Below are 6,000 nucleotides of genomic sequence, written 5' to 3' on the forward strand. Positions count from 1 at the left end.
CACCCTTACACAGGCCGTCCCCGCAAGGTCTCCTCCAGGAGAGGGGAAAAAAAAAAAATACAAAAAAAAAAAAAACCTAAAGCATGCCAATATGAAAGCCTACCTCCCCTTTATTCCTCCCGGAGGCCGAACTTCGCACTTCTTTCGGTTCTATCTTTATCAGTCCACCAGGCTGAGAGCCACATTAGCAGACAGGACTTCAGAGCAGTGCCACCACCCATTCCTCCTGACCCAGAGCTGAAAGCTACTCCTCTTTTTTCCTCCACCTTCCATCCACTCAAGGTCAAGAACACAAAACCTCTTAGAAATCCTCCTACCTGCTCAACACACGCCCTCTCCCCTGCTCCAGAAGCGAAGAAACTATAACCAAAAGTGATAGTAGTAAGTGAGGGCCATCCACCCTTAAGCTAGGCCACTTTGCCCTCAGTTTCCTTCCAGCCAACGACTCGCGATTTCCCTGTGAATGAGTGCAGGAAGGCGGTGGTGCGGCCCACACTTGGGTGCCCACGGAGCTCCTGCCCGGCAGGAAAGTCCACAGTCAGGCAGTGAGGCGTTTTTGTCATTCAGCCTGTGTATCTAAGCACGGATGTATGCATATGAATGCTTTTTGTGTTTCCAAGTGACCCTCTTCACACCTTTAAATGGGCTTTTGTCTCTGGAACGCACTGACAGAAATTCTGCCCCAGTTTCCAGCTCAACAGAGTCTGGGATTTTCTCTTAGGATATCACTATAGGTGTCTGTATTTGCATACCCGTGTTTACATTCCTCTCGGCCAGTTCTTTATCTCTTCTGTATCTCTTGTTCCATGTGGGCATCGGAGCCCAAGTGTCTTGATTTGTCTCAGCACTTGTCATCCAGGCGCACATCTTAATCTGAGCATTCCTGTCTAGCTCCTACACCTCCCCACTACGTACAATTCTTGCTTTGCCAGTAATGTGGCCCATTCCCAGGCTACACCAATATGGGTTTGCAGTTTAAATGGAACTAGGGGATCCCCTGGACCACAAACCCTACAAGGAAGAGGGTGGGGAAGGAGACAGAGGAGGTGTGCTAACTAATGATGCATTTATACACAGGGTAACCCACCCACCAATTTCAACCTCTAAAAAGAACTAGACCACTGTCTGCAAAGTTATGTTACATCTTCAGATGGATTCAATATCGACCCCATGTATGTGTATATGAATGATCGATCTTGTACACATCGCTATCCAACTCCTGTTTAGAGGCTGTCTCCTTGCACATATCTGATCCTAACTACCCACAAGTTCATGGTTAGGGGTGCGTCTATTTATACAGACAACCCAAGGACCTCTATGCTGTGTCCAACGCATACCTGGACACACGGGGCCTGACATTTCAGCCTCAGGTCTCAGGTCTGCAGCAGTCTTGGTCAGAAGCCCCACCCCACTACAGCTCAGGGCCGACCTTCCTATTACTAGATGTCTGCATGAATTCTCTCTGGGAACGCTGAGGTCTACATCTGCATTTCCCAAACTCAGTTCCTTAAGTGAGGGTGCCCGCTATGTGTGTTCACACCTCATTCCCACTGAGAAGTCCTGGGTCAAATTAGATCATCCAGCAGCTACGTGTGGTTCGTCCAAGAATCGAGTCCAATGCACCAGGATGTGAGCGTGCGTGCACAGAAGAGAAAGGAAAACCCTAGGCCCAGACTCCCGCCCCGCCCCCTCTCCCCCCCGGGGGGTGCTACTCTGCCTCCAGGAATTTCTACTAGGATCTTTGCCCCCACACCCCCATTACACTCCGTTGCCTTTAAAGGGTTAAGAGAAATCCTCACAGCCTTCCCTCCACCCAGCTCGCAGAGCCCGCAGGCTTGCTCGCTCACTCGCTGCTCACGGGAGTCTGCCGCCGCCTCCGCGGCCCGCCCCCCCCTTTCCCGTCCTTCAGCCGGGAGGGAGCCTGCATGCCTGTCTAGACCGATCTATCACAGGCACACCAACAACACCCGCGAGAGCGCGGAGACCCTGCCCAGGTCCCCCTGCTCGCACGGTTCCCGGCGGGCAGAACCCGAGGAGCGTGACCGCGCCTGCGGGGTGGGGGTGGAAGCCTACCCGCGCGGGCCGCCCCGAGCGCACCGCGGGTTCTCGCCGGCCCTGGCCCCGGCCCCCGGCGCTCCCGCCAGCCCGGCTGCCGGGGCAGTCACAGCTCTGCGCGCTGGGCAGTCCTATTTTTATCTTGTCTAATCCCAAACTGGGCGGGGAGCACAGGCGTCGTGCTTAGAGAACAAGAGATAGGCGAGGGAGGCGGGGAGGAGCAGCCAGGCAGCGACGCGAGCAGGAGCGAGTTAAAGACACAGTCGAGGCGACCGAGAGCAGGAAGAAAGAGCGGGTTGCGCGGGCCTCGCGGCGCTGCACGCAAAGCGCAGCCCGGCGAAGTTACACACTCGCCTCTCCGCCACCCCTCGCTGCTAGTCCCTCCCCACTTCCCAGCGGCGCTCTCCGAAGCCCGGGCCGCGGGGGCCCTGGCCTGTGTGGGAGGCAGAGGCCCGGCCGGCCCTGCAAAGGGTTGGGGAGAATCGCTAATGAGCTGTGCGGCCCATTGATCCGGAGAACACTTCCTAATTAACTCTCAGTCACCTACTGGTGACAGCGCCTCAAAGGACAGCGCTGGGGCCGTGCGAGCCCCAGCCCCGACCTGCCCGCCAAGCGCCTGGCGCCCGAACCCCGCGCGTTCCCCTAACTACCCCAGGTTCTGGGTGAGTGGCGGCGGATACCCGCACACTGAAGGCTAGCCTCCCATTAAACCTGGACGGCATATTAATCACCGCCATCTCACCTCCCCCCCTTCCTCCACGCGGTGAAATCATGCCCAAAATAAACACGAGAACCAACACTGCAAAGCCCAGACCAGATAACAGGTCGGGGGTGGAGTGGGAAGGGTCGAGAAGCAAACGTATTCTCCAAGTGCCCACGTACAGAAGTCTCCGAGGCCGACAATTAAAATGCCTTCCACACAAGCAATTTCGCTAGCAAAACCGAATCCAACACCTCGTAAGGATTGATTTCGGCCCGCGGTGTCCGTTTCCAGGGCCACAGGAAGTGTCAGATGGCTAGAAATACCCAACTCTGTCTGCGTTCGCCACCCACTACCTTCTGGGGTGGGCCATTTCCTCCCTGTTTTCACTTCCAGGCCAATTTTAAGGATTTTTCGACAAGAGGCTACCCCTGGCACCAAATACCACCACCCCTCCCCTCCCCTTCTCTCCAAAAAATTTAAAAAAAAAAAGAAAGAAAGAAAGAAAAAGAAAAAAGAAAAGAAAAAACCCCAGCTAAAACCATGAGCTGTCTGGTCTAGACACAGAGAGGCTGTGAGAATACCTATTTGAAGCGCGCTGGTTTCTTTTTAAGGTTTGTTTTTAAATACACATAACCCTCCCCCTTCCTTCGCTCTGCAATTCCCCCAACCCCCACCCTTCAGACGCCGGCGGCGCGCGCCCTCGCGCGCAGGCACTCACAGCCTCTAGCTGGAGATCGCGGACTTTCTGGAAAAGATTCATTAACAGCAAATTAAGCCTCGCCTGGCCTCGGCCTACACGCGGCCAGACTCCGCCGTCTCAGGGACCCGAGGAAGTGCCCACTCGAAAGTGCGAGCGGCGGGAAGCCCGCCGGGACCACGCGTGCCTTGAGCCGCCCTACTCCGCTCACGGCGCCCCAGGGCTTGCTTGGTAAACAGCAGGCGCACGTCGCCGCCGCCCCGAGCCCCCGAGTTGGCAGAGGCTCTGCAGCGCAGCGGCCCGCCTGCTCCGAGCGCGGGCCCCGCGGCGCGGCGGCGCCTTGCCCGCCTCGCCCTCCCCACCTCGGCCGAGGATCGCGCCCGGGTGCGCAAGTTCCTCTTCGCCCTCAGCCTCTGCGCCGCACGCCCTCCGAGTGGGACCAACTTCCTCCGGCCGCAGACACGCACACGCCCAACCAGCTTCCCCACCAGACTCCCAGCAGCCGGGTGGAGGGCCCAGGTCTCACCCCCCCCTCACCGCCCGCACCCTCCCTTCCCGCCGCCGCCCCCGCACATTCTACCCCCGCCCCGGGGGGCTCACAACTTAAAACCTACTAGGCAACGTCGGGGAGGGCGTGGGGGTGGGAGGGAACCGCAGATTATAATTTCAGAAGAACATTTTAAAAACAAAGCGTCTGACCTGGCGGGCGGGCGGGCCGACGGGCCGAGTCGGAACCCCTAGCACAGCTCGATTTCCTAGTAGTTTCTTCTTCTTCTCCTTTTTTTTTTTTTAAATCCACGTGATTCGCGCTTTGGGGCAAGCCAAGAAAAAACCCGGGACTCCCCTCCCGACTTGCGCGGCGGCGGCAGCAGGTCGAGCTCGGCTCGGCCCGGGGCGCCCGCCACACACCCTCGCGCACGCACACGCCGTCGTTCCACTAGGAGGAACGACCGTCCCCTGGAGAGGCGAGGCGAGGCGGCGGCGGCTGGGGGTTTTTACAGTTCTTTCCCGAGTCGAAAAAGAAAGCAGACGGGAACCCGCCGCCCTCCCCTTCCTGCTCGCGAGCTAACGCCGAGCCGAGCTTCCCAGCTTCCAGCCCAGCTGCCCCCCCTCCCGCGCCCGACTCGCGGCGCTCCGCGGCGACCGCGCTCCCGCGCACAGACACACACAGGCTGCAAACTTCCACTCGGCGAACTCCCTGCTCTCCTCCCAGCCCCCCGGGAGGCGGCAGGCCCCCCGCCGCGCCCCTCCCTCCCCGATGCCCACGCGGGGCCGCTTAGGCTGGCTGCATTTTTAATAACTTACAGCTAGGAGATAAAAACGAAAGCGAGCCAAGCAGCCAAAGGGAAGCGCAAGGCGAAAGCTTCGAGCTCCGCGGGGTACGCGAGAGTCGGAGGAGCAACCCGCTGCGGGCGGGGGCCCCGAGGGAGGGGGCCGACTGCAGCCCGCGGCGCGCCCGCCCGCCCGCCGCCCGCGCGGCCTCCCCGGGGAAAGGTGTTCCGAGCACTGACCTGAAATCCCCGGCCGGGGAGTGAGCTGGGAGCCTGCGATTCGGCGCTTTGAAGTTTTCCCCCCGAACAGAGTCGAGGCGGCGAGGAGGAGCGAGGGGCGGATGGCTGGATGGGGAGAGGTGTGCGGGGTTGGAGGAGAGTGGGGTGGCGACGTTAGCGAGCGGAGAAGGAGCCGGGCCGGGGAAGCGCGGCGAGCAGCAAAGTTTGCCGTCCCCGGCTGCCCGCAGCCCGCTCGCGGCGCCGCGCTCGCTCGTCTCCCTCGCCGTCTGCTGCCAGCCGGCTGCCCTCGGGGTCGGCCCCGCCGAGGGGTGGGCTCTGGGCCGGGTGGGGGCGGGGCGGGGCGGGCTCAAAGCCTCCGGGCAGGTGGCGACAGCCCCGCGCGATCCTCCGGGCTCCCGCGGCTGGGCCGGGCTCGGCCGGGCTCAGCAGCTCCCGCGCCGCCGCTGCTGCCGCCCGCGCTCGGGCAGGAGCCCCAGCGCCATGTTGACGGATCGCCACGAGCGCCCGCTCGGGCTGGGTGTGTGTGTGTGTGTGTGTGTGTGTGTGTGTGAGTGAGTGTGTGTGTGTGTGAGTGTGTGTGTGTGTGTGTGTGTGTGTGCGAGTGTGTTGGCCAAGTCGTCCCTGCGCGGCGACAGCGCGGCTTGGGCTCCCCGCCCGGCGGCTCGCGGGCTCCCCCTCCGCCGCCGCCGCCCGCCTCGCTCCCGCTCTCGGTCGCGGTCTGGGCTCCGGCGCGTCTCCCCCGCAGCCGCCGAGCTCGGCCCGCGTTCAGCGAGGAGCGTAGCTCTGCCTCACCTTGCCGCTGGGAGCCCAGGCTCCGTCTGCCGCCGCACGCCGCGATCCCAACGCGTCCCCCTCCCTGGTTCCCTCCTCTTCCTCCTCCCCCTCCCTCCGCCCGCCCTCCCTCCCTCCCTCCCTCCCAGCAGCCGCCTCCCCTCCCCCCGCAGGCGCAGCGCTCGGGCGACAGCCGCCCGCCCGCCGCCGCCGCCTCCAGCTCTCGCAAGTTTGAGCTCCCCCAGCCTCCGCTCACCCTCCGC

General features: G+C 61.7%; 1 protein-coding gene across 9 annotated transcripts in view; it reads right to left on the reverse strand.

Annotated features, from left to right (window-relative positions):
* BCOR (BCL6 corepressor) overlaps positions 1-5,795 on the reverse strand; it is a 44,257-nt gene extending 38,462 nt beyond the window's left edge. For 7 of the 9 annotated variants that reach the window (XM_047076074.1, XM_047076079.1, XM_047076080.1 and 4 more), the window contains exon 1: positions 4,967-5,795. The gene's annotated coding sequence lies outside the window, so the exon portion shown is untranslated. Of the gene's footprint in view, positions 1-4,154; positions 4,463-4,966 lie in introns of those variants that run through there. The other 2 variants (XM_047076081.1, XM_047076073.1) reach the window with 2 other exon arrangements.
* Positions 5,796-6,000: the final 205 nt, after the last annotated feature.

The sequence above is a fragment of the Lynx rufus genome, unplaced genomic scaffold (assembly GCF_022079265.1).
Source record: "Lynx rufus isolate CCGP_SWC_20201006 ecotype Redwood Valley unplaced genomic scaffold, mLynRuf1.p SCAF_14, whole genome shotgun sequence".
NCBI lineage: Eukaryota > Metazoa > Chordata > Mammalia > Carnivora > Felidae > Lynx > Lynx rufus.